Source organism: Pelodiscus sinensis, chromosome 6, assembly GCF_052426305.1.
Source record: "Pelodiscus sinensis isolate ZL-2025 chromosome 6, ASM5242630v1, whole genome shotgun sequence".
Taxonomy (NCBI): domain Eukaryota; kingdom Metazoa; phylum Chordata; order Testudines; family Trionychidae; genus Pelodiscus; species Pelodiscus sinensis.
The window spans coordinates 43,072,316-43,088,769 of NC_143057.1; positions in this window are offsets into that span (position 1 = coordinate 43,072,316).

Consider the following 16,454-nt stretch of genomic DNA (forward strand, 5'->3'; position numbering starts at 1 on the left):
ATGGTCTGAGGTAAACAGGATGAAATTCAATAAGAATAAATGCAAAGTACTCCACTTAGAAAGGAACAATCACTGCATACATACAAAATGGGAAATGACTGTCTAGGAAGGAGTACTGCTGATAGGGATCTGGGGGTCATAGTAGACCACAAGCTAAATATGAGTCAATAGTGTGACACTTTTGCAAACAAATAAACAAACAAACAACTAAGAAAACATTCTAGGATGTGTTAGCACAGGAGTTGTAAGAAAAAAAACAAGAAGTAATTCTTCTGCTCTACTCTGCACTAACTAGGCCTCATCTGAAGTATTGTGTACAACACTGAATGCCATATTTCAGGAAAAATGTGGACAAATTGGAAAAAGTCCAAGGTAGAGCAACAAAAATGATGACCAGTGAGAGACATTGAAAAAATTGGGTTTGTTTAGTCTGGAAAGGAGACGAGAGGGGCCATGATAGCAGCTTTCAAATACTTAAAAGGTTGCTACAAGGAGGAGGGAGAAAAAATATTCTTCTTAACCTTTGATGATAGGAAAAGAAGCAATGGGTTTAAATTGCAGCAAGGGAAGGTTAGGTTGGACTTTAGTAAGAACTTCCTAACTCTCAGGGTGGTTAAACACTGTAATAAATTGTCTAGGGAGGTTGTGGAATCTCCATAATTGGAGATTTTAAAGAGCAGTTTAAACAACCAGCTATCAGGGATGATCTACCTGGTGCTTGGTGCAGCCATGAGTGCAGGTGACTGACCTGGTAACTTCTCAAGGTCCTATGATTCTTAATTAAAAAAAAAAATCTGTCTCAGCTTTGATTATAAGGCACCTATATCAAAGGTCTTCATCTCTTCTCTTATGTTGCTGAAGTGTTTTGTTTTTTCTGATTATAGGTAGCAGAAATGGAAGAATGGGATAAAATAAAAGCAAGCCCAAACAGAACCTTTTTGAAGTTTCAAAATATTGATGCCTTTTTCCCTCCCTAGTCCCAGCACTCGAACTGTATTGTGCCATGGTTCGGGCTGCAATGCTGCAAGAAAAGCTAGTTTGATGATATTTCACCTTTGCCGAAACCACAAAGGAATGGAACTGAGCCTTTTCTCATGAGTTCTCAGATTGGTTATCTACTTTGATTGTTCTGCACACTTCCATATTTAGGAAAGGCAAGAAGAACATTTGTTCTGGGTGACATGGACTTCCCTTAGTATAGTGTTACAATAGCTTTGCATGGGTCTCGTTATGCATAGTCAGGGGGGTTACTTGATTTGGGGCCCAGGTACATCCTTCAGAGCATTCAGCAAAATGTAGTTGTCTTTGATTAAAACCAGGCTGTTTTGCTTACTTACTGATGCTGCTGCCACTGCCTACTGGGTAAAAAAGTGTTTACCTTGCTTTTTACAGCTCTTATTGCACACTTGGTGGCTACCATAGGCTATGGCTACACTAGAGGCCATACAGTGGTGGAGTCGCATTGGTGCAGCTACACCTTTTTAATGTAGCCACTCTACCGTCTGAAGAGAGTTATCCCATCAGTTGAATTCATCCACCTCCCAGGAGAGGTAGGAGCTATGTCAGCAGGAGAAGCTGTTTCACAAAGAGCATAGGGAAAAATATGAGCTGTTCATACTTCATGTGGTGCACCATCTAAAGCAATATCCAAGTAACTCACTAACCTTATAAGTGACAAATTGTTCAGTGAAAAAATATCTCTGGTTGCAAGCTAGATTTATTTTTCTGCAGAATGTAAAGATTTCCCCTGTCTAACTTCAGTGATTTTTGTCAGCTTCTAGAGATCCAAGTTCCATGTAGCAGTTTCCCCATATATAAATACAACATATAATAAGGGTTTCATTCAGCCTGATCATCTTTTTTTTTTTAATCAGAAAAAGAAAAGATAATGTCCTCATTGTCTGTATGAGAACTAGAAAGGTTTCACTTCCCCATAATAACACAGGGCTGGAGTGATCCAAAGGTTCCATTGATTATGCACAATGGAACTGTTCTTATAGTACTTTTCATGGCAGTTAAGTAAGTCAGCTATTAACCAGTGTGATGAAAGGGCCAAAGAAGAGAAATGGAGAACCTGCAGCATCATGAATAAAACCCTTCACTGTTGGGAAACTAGGCTCATGGAGTCCTAAGCAGTGAGGGACAGGCTGGACTGTCAGGAGCTGAAATATTTAAATCCTAATGACAGGCAAGATATAAGCTGTGTGAGTTCATGTTTCAAGCACCTGCCAAGGATGAACTGGTTTGTTTTACGAAAGGAATGATTTGAGTGAGTGGGGGAGGCGGGGAGGCAGTATTTGAACTATTAATTATCTATCATTTACACAAATTCCTTTGTTTAAAAAAACGAGACCCATTTTGATATATAGCATCTGAACAAATATCTTCCCTACAGGTTGTATCAGCGCTGTCTGCGGTACATGTTCTTTTTGAGAGTAACCTCTGTCCCTTACCCTCCCTACAACCTCACTGCCTATGATTAGCGCTGACTAAAAACACAAATGCAAGTTCTTTCACATTAGTTGACAGGTGTGTGTTAATCTGGGGGATTTAGTGTTCTCAGATAGGTTACTGCTAGGAAAGCAATACTAGTTAAAACTCCCTTAACACTTTGGTGTAAATCCAGATCAACTCCACTGAAATTATTGGAGTTACTCTTGATTTACACCAGTATAACTGATATCAGAATTTGGTCCAAGGTTTCTGTTCTTTACCTAGGGCTGTACTACTCCTTTATGCTTGCTCTTCTTCTTTCATTCGATAATGAGTCTTCCTATTTCATGAGCTTTTGCCCTCTACTTAGAAGGATGTCAAAGGTAGCTGTGGAGATGGGCAGCACGTCATTGCTTTCTTCCTAGTGTCAAGCTTACAGTAAGAAATCTTGTCAGGTAATTCTTTCAAGAACAAATAAGACAGCTTCTTTGTGGGTCAAGTAAGTCAGGAGAAATGCTGCACAGGACTGTGGTTTTAACCTCTTAATCTTCATCTGCAATTTTATCCCATGTAAAAACCTGAATTTGTATACAGACACTCCCCGAATTATGAACACACTGACTTACGACCATCCGTACTTATGACCAACCTCCCATTAACCCCATTATATGTTTTTTCCAGTTGAGAACCATGTACATCAAGTTTTTCGAACAGCACGGGCAGCGCGATTACAACCAAATCGAGTTACGACCAGATGTTCAGAACATAACCCGTTTGTAAGTTGGGGACTGCCTGTATGTAAACAGAGAATATAGTGCATATTTAAAGCTTAGGCAGAGGAAATTTTGAAAACTAGGCCCATCCAGCATTTGTCCGTAATTTTTGGTGCAATTTAAGTCTTGATTTTCACCATGTGCTGTGTCAAACACACTGTTATTTAATAGCAATAAATAACCATGCAGTACTGATGAGTAGACATAGGCAAAAGGAAGCTCTTTAGTTTTTAGAGAGATTGTGCCCTGAAGTCCTGATCTTTCATTATGTATCCAAGAATGGACAATCCAGAGTGGAAGCAAATTAAAGCCAATATCCTCAACAATACTTTCCTGATTATGAAAGGAATACTACAGTTGTAAATCCAAGAAAAAGATATGCTGTGTGACAGACAAGGGAAAGGGACACACCATACCGTTAGTGTGAACAGAGAGGGAGAATGCAGTGGTTCTCAAACTTCATGGCACCATGATCCCTTTCTGAACAAAAATAACTACATGATCCCAGGACAGGAACCAAAAGACAGACAGACAAACACATCCCTGTTTCCCCAGGCTGGGAGCCAAAACACAAAGCCTAAACTCATCACCCCAGGGTAGGGGGCCTATAACCTGAGCTCTGCTGCTCAGGGGTGAAGCCAAAGCCTGGGTCCCACCACCCAGGGTGGAAGCCTCAGATTTCAGCTTTTGTTCTGAGTAGTGGGGGCTCAGGCTTTGGCCCCAAGTCCCAGCAAATCTACAGTCAGGCCTGGCAATCCTATTAAAACAGGGTCACCACCCACTTTGAGGTCCTGATTTACATGAATGTTGCAGGTATGATCACACTTGATTTCAGTGTTTGCTGAGTAAGAATGAGGAATTCAATCTCTTTTCCCAGCGCCACTAAAATGTTGCCATTTGTGCAGGGCTGAACCTAAAGCCTCCAGCCAAGAGAGAACAAGACTATAAACTGAGCTAAGACTGTGTTAGAATAAGAAACAGTTGAGAGAGATGATCAGATTGAAAATAGGTGGAAAATCATAGAGAAGCTATATGTGTGTGAGAGAGAGTTTTCATTAAGGTGTCAGAAGCCATATGGCAGCACATAACCTTGACATGTGTTTTATTTAACCTGCCATCATGGAAAACAATGCGGAACATGTACATAATGAAATGGATGTGTTAACCATTTAAATATTGTGCTATACTTAGGACTTGTCCACACTAAAAAGTTGTTCTACTTTAACACTACGGTGCGGATGCAAGGATGTTGGTACAGAAGTGTTTTATAATGGTATACCTATTGGAAAGGGAGCAATCACTTTCTATTAGAACAGCTCTTACTAGCACAGATATTTCTATTTAAAAAAATCATCTTTCAAGTGTAGACCACAACTGGGTTGCAAAAGAAACTTCTCAGAACCCAGCTCCATCCTCAAATGTTACTCCTTCTCCTTGTATATATATTTTCCATTTGCAATGCTTTCCTAAAACAGGGCCATGCAATCTGATGACAAGCAAGGAACAGACAAGGGTGAGAGAAGTCATAAATTCTTACTTCATTCAGACATGTATCCAAACACTTAAAACATATTTGCATTTATCCCACGCTGAGCCAAGAACACACACACACACACACACACACACACACACGTGTATAGAACTGACATACTGTCCTTTACTGATGTGACACTGATACTAAACCAGGGAAATTGGGGACAAAAGGCGAGACACTTGCAGTCTGTAAGGCTATGTCTACACAGCAGCTTCTTCTGGTCTTTTGTCCCCATTTCCCTTCAGGAAGGACAGTGGATGATTTCAAGGTCTCAGGCCCCAGATCACCGTTGGGGATCCATGGATGGTTCTCATCACCTCTTACTCTTTGATGTTTATACAACCTACAAAAGCAAGTTGCCCAGCCCAGGTCAACTTAGTTGGGCTAGTGCACTAAAAATAGCTGCATAGACAGTGCTTTGAAGCGTGGCTCACACTGGAGCTTAGGTGCTGAAGCCCAGCCCACTCCTTCAGCCTCAGAGTTCAAGTTCCCTCCTAAATTGCAACTTCAATGTGCTCTCTCTATCACCATTTTAATAAGCTAGTGCCAGTTTCTGTAACCCAAGTCTGTCAATAGCAATGGGATTCTCACTCCCGTGCACTGTGAAGACATACCCAAAATGCCATGCAGGGCGTGTTGTAAAGTCCAGCTTCCTGATTTCTTTAGAGAGACGCTTTTCCTGGCCCCACATGTTTCTATGTTGGGCACAAATATTTTTGAGCCTTCGGGGTCTGGCTCTTGTGTTTGAATCAACAAAATCCTGTTTTCAGTCTTCAGCAGAAAGTGCTGCCTCCCACTTGCCAGCAATGCGGTCTGCAGAAGGACAAAATTAAATAAAAGGAGAGGAGGGGGGTGGTCCAAAATCAAGTAAAATTGGCTGACTTTTCTCTATGCAAGCAAGATTAGCCAATAACTCAGTGCAACCTTCACACTGGCGAAAAAGAAGGTATTAGACCGAAGTCTATCAACTACCTGTCGCAAGAAACACAGGTCCGATGATGAATACCCAAGGGGGGAAGGACAGAACCAGGTGGACAGTTTTATCAAATAAAAATTATTTATTTATGACAGTGGTGAATTTATAGTATTTATTCTAAGATTTTTAATAGACCATGTTAATAATGAATTTACAGTATTTATTATATTTATTCTATGATTTCTAGTAAAATGTGTCATATAAGGATGGGAATGGCAAGGGGAATAGTCTCTAATCTTAAAATATCCAGCTACAGTAATTAAATAACAGTGATAACTACAAACTCTATGTACTACCCAAAAACAACTACAACACTAAGCTTATACAACAAGAAAAAAATCAAATCCTACATACCAATTTACACAGCACACGGAACATTTCACAGATATCGGTTCGGTTGCGAAGGCCTTGGTTACGCCCGAGTGTCGGGGGAGGTGGCTGGTCGGTTGATCAGGCCGGCAGTGCTTTGAAGTATGCGAGAAGGCACACGCACGGTGGTACGTGTGTTGCGAAGACCTCCTAGAGCGAACTGTGCCATGGGTATTTATCCCCAAATCTGCACATCACTTTCCTGTGCTTGCATATTACCATATATGGCCCAATGGTCACCAAGTGGGGGGTCTGTGTCCCAGGGGTAGGGCCGAAACTGTGCAGGTTTCAAGCGACCAGGTAAGCCCCGCAGTTCTCAAGCCAAGGTGACGGGTGGGAGAGTCTGAGGCTATTTTCCCCTTTTCACACCTTCCCTTTTTCTAAAGGCAATGGTATGCAGGAAGTGTGCGGCCGGTTTCTCTCAAGGAGTCAAGAGCGGCCTGGCCAAACTTTTTTACTGGGGGGCAGTTTCTTTTCTCTAACACTACCTTTGTAAGGAAATTTCAGATCAATAAGGACTTGATTCTTGCCACCCATATTCAAGATGAGCATCATCTTACTCATTTAGATCAATAGTAGGGCTACTCAGAGAGTAAGGAACAGTTCAACATGAGTAATGGTGATCCTAAAAAGACAGTTTATGAATAAAAGCCTAAGTATATTTTACATTGAGCAGATGAGTCATTTTATTCTGCTCCACTAGTGTAGGAAATAGGATACGTAATTTTCAAATAGGTTTTTATCTGATCACCTAACATCTAACTGGTTCTTTCTGCATGCCACCTTGTTTTTCAGACTTGCACAGAGGATCTGATTTGCTTACTCCCATGGGGAAGGTCTGATGGCACAGTGTTTGACATACCAGTGGCTTTTTGGTGCCATGTCGACACTAGCACTCCTTTCATTGCTTCTTTGTACCAACACTGGAAAATTTTAGGGGAGGGAAGAATGAATAGAGTAGACAACACCGTAATATTGGCCTCACACACACACACAACACTGCTATTCTCCACAAAATCCTCTTCAGCCATGTGTGAAACAACCCTTCTGATTAGATTCCTTGTTATCCAGAGATTGGGATTCTTCCCCCCCGCCCCTGATCTATGCATCCGAGTGGGGAAGGGGAGTCAGAGAATGTCCAGAGCACAGAAAGATGATCTCTGTCAGCTGTGGCACTGCCTTTCCCTCAGGAAATACCTGCTTTGGAAAGACAGGATGCAGAGGGAGTGGGAACAGAATAGGCATTGTTTGTGAAAATAGTTCATTGGAACATAGTGACAGAAGGAGAAATGCTTGCCAGCAGATAGAAATCTCCCCTCCAGGTAAAGTAGCTGCATTCCAGAGCATCGGATAGCACTTACAGGTCTCAAGATAAGACATATCAGCAAAGGAAACCCCTCTGACAGGCAAAAATAGAGTACAAGGAAGCAATGGGTTTTGATAACACTAGAAAGCACATATGTAAAACTGGCATGGAAAGGTATGCTCTGACTGCATTGCAGTAACTAAGTGTCAGAAGAGCTATGCACACTGGCAATTTATTATTATATAATTACTAGGGGGCTGCACCCCCTGCTCTCTACGCTTAGGGTTACCAGGTAGCTTCAGAAAAAAACCTGGACACACTTGATGGGGGGAAGGGGGCTAGCCAGGAGGAGGGGTGGGGGAAGCAGGGCTGGCAGGGGGGAGGAGGGTCGGAGGCAGTGGGGTTGGCCGGGGGAGATTGGGAGGAGGAGACCCGGCCGACAGGAAGCAGGGCTGGTCAGGGGGAACGGGGCTGGCCGTGAGGAAGAAGCCAGGGGGAGAGAATCGGTTGGCAGGGAGTGGGACTGACCAGGGCACATGAAGATCCCAGGGCACTGCCTGTCCCACGCACGGTCCCGGCGAAGCATGAGCGAGTCTGGCTACGGCTCCACAATGTGCTTGAACAGTGCTCAGGAGCACGGACAGGGATTGTCCTCCTCCCCAAGGCGTCACTGCTACGTCAGATGCAACCAGAGGTTCCCAGCGCCGATTGCGCCCCGCCTCCCAGCCACTCCCCCCACCTGCGCCAGGCTTCTGTCGGGCACCCAGCCGGAAAACCAGAAAATACCGGACATTGCGCATGTCCAGTATTTTCTGAATTTTTTTATCGGACAGAGGGCCCAAAACCCAGACTGTCCGGTTGAATACCAGACACCTAGCAACCCTATGTATGCTGGCCAACCCCCTCATCACTGGCCACTTTTGAGGCCAGAGCGCCTGATGATGTCATTCTGTCACATGGCAGGAAAAACTTATATGTGTGAAACAAAAAACAGGACTATGTAGCACTTTAAAGACTAACAAGATGGTTTATTAGGTGATGAGCTTTCGTGGGCCAGACCCACTTCCTCAGATCAAATAGTGGAAGAAAATTGTCACAACCATATATACCAAAGGGAGGGTGGGTGTGAGAGAGAGAGAGAGAGAGAGAGATTATTATTATTCATGAAAATCCTACCAATCAGGGGGGAAATCCAGGAATCTTAAGGATTTTAGATATTTTGGACGAAATTCTGCTTAATTTCTACCCTGTGCAATCTCATTGATTATAAGGCAGTTGCATGAGGCAGATGCCAGATCAGTTTGGCCCTTAAACATTTCAAATATGCATAGAAAGGATCAAATTCTGCTTTCAGGTTGAACTGAGTGGCATACACAAGAGGGACAAGCAGGGGCAGAGCTCCACCTAGTAATTGGCAAGTGCATAGAATTCCTCCAACCCTGGAGCTACTGTGGAGATAGTGAGTGCTTCTTCCAGTGCCCTGGCCATGGGATGGAGGGAGGGGCATAGAACTTGCCCCTCCAAAAGTGTTAAATTTTTATTCCTGTGGATGCCCCAGATTGACTTTGACATAGTTACATGGGTGTATCTGAGAAGAGAATTTGTCCTGTTTATGTTACAAAGATCTGTTCCTTCAACCCTTGTTGAGATATGTCTTCCTTGCTTGTGCACCAAATCCTATTAACCTCAGTTTTTATTGGGTTTGCTTATATGCCTAAGTGAATACAATATATAAAATGAACTATTCATATGACTAAAGAATGCAGATTTTGGTTCCCTGATTCAGCAAATCATCCCTATTCAACACAGCAATTCACACATGCTCTATATTAAGTGCACTTAAGTCTCATTCAGCATGAGCTTACATCCCATTGACATTAAGGTTAGATCCATGCAAAATTGCTGTGCTAGACAGAGAAGGACTTAAGCATGAGCTGAAGTGCTTTGTTGATTTGGAACCTAACCAAATTATAACTTGCTTCAAAATAGCAGGAAATCCAGCTTCAATAGACAGCAATAACACTATTCTGTGTATGAAAATGCCAACAATAAAAGCACTAAGGGTGCATCTACACAGCACAGTAATTTCGAAATAACTGACATTATTTCAAAATAACTATGTGACCATCTACACAGTAATTCCATTATTTTAAAATAAATTCAAAATAATGGGCGGCTTATTCCGACTTCTGTAAACCTCATTCCACGAGGAATAATGCCTATTCCAAAATAGCTATTTTGAAATAGCTCCTCCCCAGCGCTGTTCAAAGTAATTACACCCTAGTGCTTCCTGGGGCTCTCAATGAGGTAGTACGACCACTTTAGGGGAGCCTGCCTCAGACTAATTTTGAGTCTTCTCTGTAGTGTAGACGTGCTATTTCAAAATAAGCTATTTTGGAGTATTTCTTCTGGAATAGCTTATTCCAAAATAAGTGTTCAGTGTTGATGTGTCTTTAATTATATACACATGGGTAGCTGTCCCCAGTTTTTTTCCCTGAACCTCAAACACAGAAAGTCCTTCCCTGATCCCCTTTGAGATAAGTTTAAAACTGAACAGATGCTGCTCAATAGCATGACAGATGAGTCTGTCGCATAGTATTTCTTGCTATGCATGAAATCTAGTTGAAGCATATTTAGCGATAGTTTACCTAGGGTATAGATATTTGTACATATGGTAGATACAGTCTATTAACATTTATATGATATCACCCATGTTTGATAAAATTTTATAAGATAAAAAAATTCTTACTTCTCCTCTTTCTTCACTCCATGTTTTTTGTTTTTCTTTTCTGTCTCCTTTAGTCCATGTTTGTTTTATCTTCATTTAAATCTCCTTTTCTCCTCCTCTTTAAATAGTGTTGGGCTGTGTCTAGACTGGCAAGTTTTTTGCAAAATCATCTGCTTATGCGGAAAAACTTGCCAGCTGTCTACACTGGACGCTTGAATTTCCGCAAAAACACTGACCATCTCATGTAAGATTGTCAGTGCTTTTGCGGAAATACTATGCTGCTCCTGTTCGGGCAGAAGTCTTTTTCCGAAAAACTTTTGTGCAAAAGGGCCAGTGTAGAAAGCAGAGAGTTGTTTTCCACAAAAAAGCCCCGATCGCGAAAATGGCGATTGGGGCTTTTTTGCGGAAAAGCGCGTCTAGATTGGCCACGGACGCTTTTCTGCAAAAAGCGCTTTTGCGGAAAAGCGTTGTGCCAATCTAGATGCGCTTTTCCGAAAATGCTTTTAACGGAAAACTTTTCCGTTAAAAGCATTTCCGGAAAATCATGCCAGTGTAGACGTAGCCTTGCTGTCTCCATATATTGCCATTCTCTCGCCACATACATTCTTTACTCCCTCTTCTCTCTTTGCATACACTTTCTGCTGCAGTGCCCCTTTCTGATTAACTTTGTGCCATTGGAGGGGGTCAGTGCCATAGAAGCCCAAGTAGGTGTAGAAATGAATCTGTTGTGTCTCTTCAGGTTGGACATCTTACTACGTTGCAGCCTTCTGCCTGACGTTCTGACCTTCTCACAATGAAAGAATTTTAGTCTGAAATATCTCATGCTTAGGAAGGTCTCAAATGAATTATTTGGAAAGTTTTCTGAAAACTTAGCAAGTTGAGTTTTTAGGCATAGGTACCTTTAAAAATAAATCCGAACACTCATAATTCAGAAGTCTCCAAATCAGAATCCGTCACTTTGGTTTTGTAAAAACAAAACCTGGCTTGTCCAGTGACACAGCTTTCCTTTGGGCATTGAAGATATATGTTTTCTGTATGGTTTTGCTTGTTGTTTTCGGACCAAATGTTCCCTTGGGAATTTGTAGGCATTCTGCCATGAATTTCAATGGGAACAGGGGGCCCTTAAATTACAAACTCTGACATAGGGACTGTATTTCATCTTTATTTTTTACCGTGTAGTGTCATGTCACTACTAAGTAATAACAACAATTGTATGCACCAGACTATGGGCTTGGGTAAATGGATACTAGGTGCAACCCACTCTTGATTTCAACCTTTACATAGAAATCTCCCTGTAATCTAACATGTGGTCTGGGGGCACCACTGTAAGGGTGAAATTAAGGCAAATTGCTGAGAAACAGGACTACTTACAGCCTAAGACTGGGGTTCCCCACTATAAGGCACCAAACCAGTCACACAGAGCACTTCAGCTGCCAATCTAGCCAGCAAGAAGCTGCACAAGCAAATCCCCTTAGACACCCCAGCATTCCTTGTGCCACAACCTGCACTACACCTTACACAGATGAGAGGTTATGAAAACTTCTCTCACCAACTCCAGACAGATTCTCCCGGTCCCAAAGGACCAGCCACAGTTCCAGGTCAAATTATACCTTAGATCTTAATCAAAAGAGCATGCTGTGCTAATCCTTTAGATTCTACAATCTAAAGGTTTATTAATACAAAAAGAAAGAAAAGGTTGAGAGTAGGATTGTTAAAGAAAACAATACATATATTAGGCACCAAGTTCTTGACACAGGCTCTTAGCAGAGACGTAACAAAGGCAGCCAAAAAAAGGGTAAAAGATCTGTAAGTAGAAGCAGAGGGCTGCAGGACAATTAGATGTAGCTGGGAGGGAGTTGATCAGGCAGATTGGGCCCAGCTGACTCCCCTGCTGGCTGAAGGCATTTAAAAGCCTCAGCAGTTGGCAGCTGGGGAAGAGAGGTAAAGGAGAAACAGAGAGCAAAAGGTTAAAGAGAAAATCATACTAGCATTAGAATAGAAACAGCTGGGGGAGGGAGGCCCAGGAGGAATGACTGGGCTCCTTACCCCAGAGACCTGCTGCAAACCCTAGCCCCTGGGGCTGGGAGCAAGAGGCTGGCCCCAGAGGTGGGCTGGGTAAGAGGGGCCATTGCCACAGTACAGAGTCCTTGTTTGCCTCATTGGTGGTGGATGTTTTTCTTTTACAAGTGAATTTTTAATCCTGAAGAAATAATGTGATAATTCTAGTCTTTGCACTGAGAGGTAGAAGAGTCTTGTGTCCAGTCATTCACAGGGTATGTTTGCAGATATCCCAAGATTGCAACCTATAATCTTCCAAATATTTTGCAAGTGTGTGGGGGGGAAAAAAATCAGAGGAAAAGAGGAACCAAGGTTTAGCATGTTTGTTTTAGAAATGTTTCCTTAGATAGTGTTTGCCACTGGAATGCTAGCACTAGTTCTTAAACAAATACTATTTCTTTCCTCTCCACCTTTAATCACAGAGCTCAAGATCTATTCAGTCAACTTACTTGTTATTAAAATATTCGTTGTGGGGGAGAAATGAAAACCTTCACTATAGGATTGAAACCTTTGAGTAAATGTTAGGTTTAGAGGGAATGCTGTATGGCATTCTTGGCTGAGGCAAATGTATCCAGAAGACACCAGTGCAGAGATTTCCTTTTTCCTGTCAGGGCATAATAGAGAGCTGGGGGAAGGAAGGGAATGCAAGTCTCCACATGTCAGTCCTGTTTATTTTATTCATAAGGATGAGGCACCTGAGTAGTGAGCATGGCATTGAACAAGGGCATTCTAAATAATCCATATATTGTCTTTTGTGCTACAGAACTGGCCAGCCAGTGTTCCCTGCCCCCACACCATGCCATAGCAAGTGAGACATCCATATTTGGTATCCTAATTCCCAGCAACATACACACCCAGGCATCAGTTCCTCAATGAAGACACCTGCTCACCCCTTTGTCATTTATCCCTCCCCTGAGGGAATGCCAGATTTGCTGCATGACCTCCCAGTAGAACCAAGAACTGAACCAGCCTTTCCAGAATTTTACTGGCAAGAGGTAATACCTCAAATGCCGTTTTTGGAGTTGGGTGACAATGAGTGGGACTTAGGTAAGAGTGGGTCTGAAAAGTCAACAAGGGCAGGCCTTGTGTGGAAAAGTAGTAGCGTGACTTGGTTTAAAAGCAGGACTAGCCTTGTAGATAAGGCACTGGCTGGAACTCAGGACATTGGCCTTGCCACATACTCCCTATGTAGCCTAGACCAAATCACTTAATCTCTCTATTCCTCAGTTCTCTGTCTGTAAAAGGAGAATGGTATTTTTTTTCCTCTGCCCTTTCCCTAGTTTCTCTGATTCAGATTTAAAGTTCTTTTGGACAGGGATGCCCTTCCTATGTGTATGGACAGTGCCAAGTACAATTGGGCTCGAAACTTGGTGTGGACTGCTATAGTGCTAATAAAAATGCTTTAAAAATTAGCAATGCCCAAGTACGCAGAGCATACTTAAGCAAAACTCCTTTGACTTCAACAATGATTTTGCCTGAATAAGGAACAAATGATCAGACTTAGTGTTGTGGAACAGCACACATGACTTAATTTGTGTAGAAAGGTGAAATTCTCAATTTCCAGCTCTTGTTTTTTATCCCTGTCTGATTTTCACATATTTAATTTTGTAGACTTCCCATGCACTTTGACTACTGAAATCTACAGGTAAAATCTCAGGTTCTGTTTATTTGAGCAGCGAACACCATGTTTTCATCATAAATTGTGTGGGCTTTGGCTGATGCTTTACTAAATAGTATAATTCCTGATTTCTGAACTCTTGAATTGCTCCCATTCAGAGGTATACTCTTTTGCCACCAAACAATATAAACATTACAGTTTGTTTTTGTCTTACTAAAATCTCACAACATTAGCCATGCTCAATTTTAACTCATGATGGGCCAACGAGGCAGTGTTCCGATTCAGATTAGGTTTGAGGTGGGGTTCATGTTGGGCAACAAATAAAGGTTACTGTTCAATCTTACTGAAAACAGCAACTCTCATAGATTTTTACTTAGAGTAGTTATTCTCTCAAGATTTCAACCTCATCCAAAATCGTATTACCAGAACTATCCTCAAGAATTCAGTGGATGAGATTACTTATATAGAGGATCTGGCATTATATATGAGCCAAGACGATAAAACTGGATTATAATCTAGGATTTAAATTCAAACATCCTTAAAATCCAAACTGTCACTTTAACCTATCTCTAGTTCAAAGCATTAAGGTACTTGAACTTTTCAACAAACCATTTTTAAAAGCTTTTTAAATATGAGCAATTTACTTTTTTCTAATCTTAGAAAGTAGTGAACATTTTAAATCGAAACTTTCCTAAAAAAATCAGCCTAAAGCAGACACTTGGCAAGGAAAATTTCAGCCTGAACACTTAAAAATTATCAAAATTATAAGCAACTTGAAAATAAAATCTTAAATTGGGTGATGGTGTTAGGCAAATTTCAATATAAATGTTGCTGTCTGTGCTTCCTATAATGTAATGTCTGACTGTAGTTTTTCTCAACTGTCACTGTAATATCTAAGTGCATTCTCTGGTTGTACAACTATGTTGCTGCAAACATTTCACAAGCAAAATAATGAAATTATCACTGTATTTTGCTATATTTGTACATATGACTGTGACCTACAGTTAAAGCATTTAGTTGGCATGTGAAAGACTTTGTTTTTAAGTTAATTCTACAAAATAAGTTTCTCAATTTTTTTCATATAGCTGTGGATCATTTTTAAAGTTTGCAGAACTTGTTTATTGTTGTTTTTAAAGAGTTGGAGAATATTCTCTGTCGATAAGGTACCAGTGTGTATAACTACTGTTAAGGATAATTGATTCTCATCCTTCCAGGTGTCATCCGATAAAAAAATATTGTTTTTGTTCTCTCTCTTCCTAGTAGGTTATTAAACTATCCCAGTCTTCCATCACTGATAGAAAGTGTTACTGAGAAACTCATTGATACACTCGAATGCATACATTACTAATATTTTATTGAAGTCATTGGCTATAATCTAAATTTTATTATATAGATAATAACAAAATACTAATTTTAAATTATTATTTTTTCAAGACGACTAATTTAGTTCTTAGTCTAAGTGACTAAATATTGACATTTCAATTGACCCCTACTGACTAAAGGAAGGTGTGGCAGGTTATTTTATTTTTCATATGTCAATGAATGTTGTATATGATTTTTAAAACTACATGTGAAATTAGAACAGAAGGATTTAAGCTTTATCCCTGACAGAGTTGGATAATAAAGAGTTTGAATAGAAATGTGGTCTGTACCATCCTTAGCAGGCTAAATCCACATAGCTCTAAGTCAAAGATGACTAAAGATGGGAGAGCTCCTTAATTGCAGTGGTAGATAAAGTACCCCAAAAAGTTACTTGAGCAAAAGTACTGCTACTTTGGAAAAAAAATAACTACGTAAAAGTCAAAGTATCTTTCTGGAAAAGTACTTGAGTACAACTAAGCTGTGATACTTTTGTACTTTTACTCAAGTATCCAGAAGTAAAAAGTATCTGTCCTATGGAAATCTATGGTTAACCACCCGAGTTATCATAAGGCACCATCATTTTTCATACACACAATGTGCATTTTTATATATATATATATATATATACACTTGTATGTGAAACCAATAGCTGATGATGAAGATGCTCTTTCTGGAAAACTGTAGAGGTGGAGAAACCTTTTTGGATCGGTGGATCACAGAAGTGAGAGGCAATCCCTCCCCCCCCCAAAACAAACAAAACCCCCTCACTGATGTAGCCCCAAAATCTTCCCAATGGGAGCAGAGGGGAAACTCTCTCAGGAGCAGTTTCCAGCACTGCATTCCCCCAGCTGAGGAAAGCATGAGACACAGCATGTGGTGCTGTGCTTCTTCTCCCCCGCACACCAGATCTGGCCCATGAGGCTCAGGGTTCCCCATTCCTCCATACAAAGGCGGCCTTAGGGAAAATGGCACCCTAGGCAAACTTGCATTTTGGCACCCTGGCCTTCTCTACCCTGGGCATGGTGCCCCCCACATTTCCCTTGGAAGCCACTCAGTCCCTTGCTCCCCTTAGTACAGGGCTATTGTCTCTCTCCCTTGCAAAGGGAGTTGTCATAGGTTATCATAGTCTTTGGCCAAGCCCTTCCTTTAAGAGCTACATGGGGAATGGATTATTGTAGCTTAAATCAGGGGTGGGGAATCTAAGGCCTGGGGTCTGGATATGGTCCCCAGTTTGCCTGGATCTTGCCCCTGAGGCTCCCTCCCCCCCCCCCCCCAAGTATTGGGAGCCTGTTCTGGT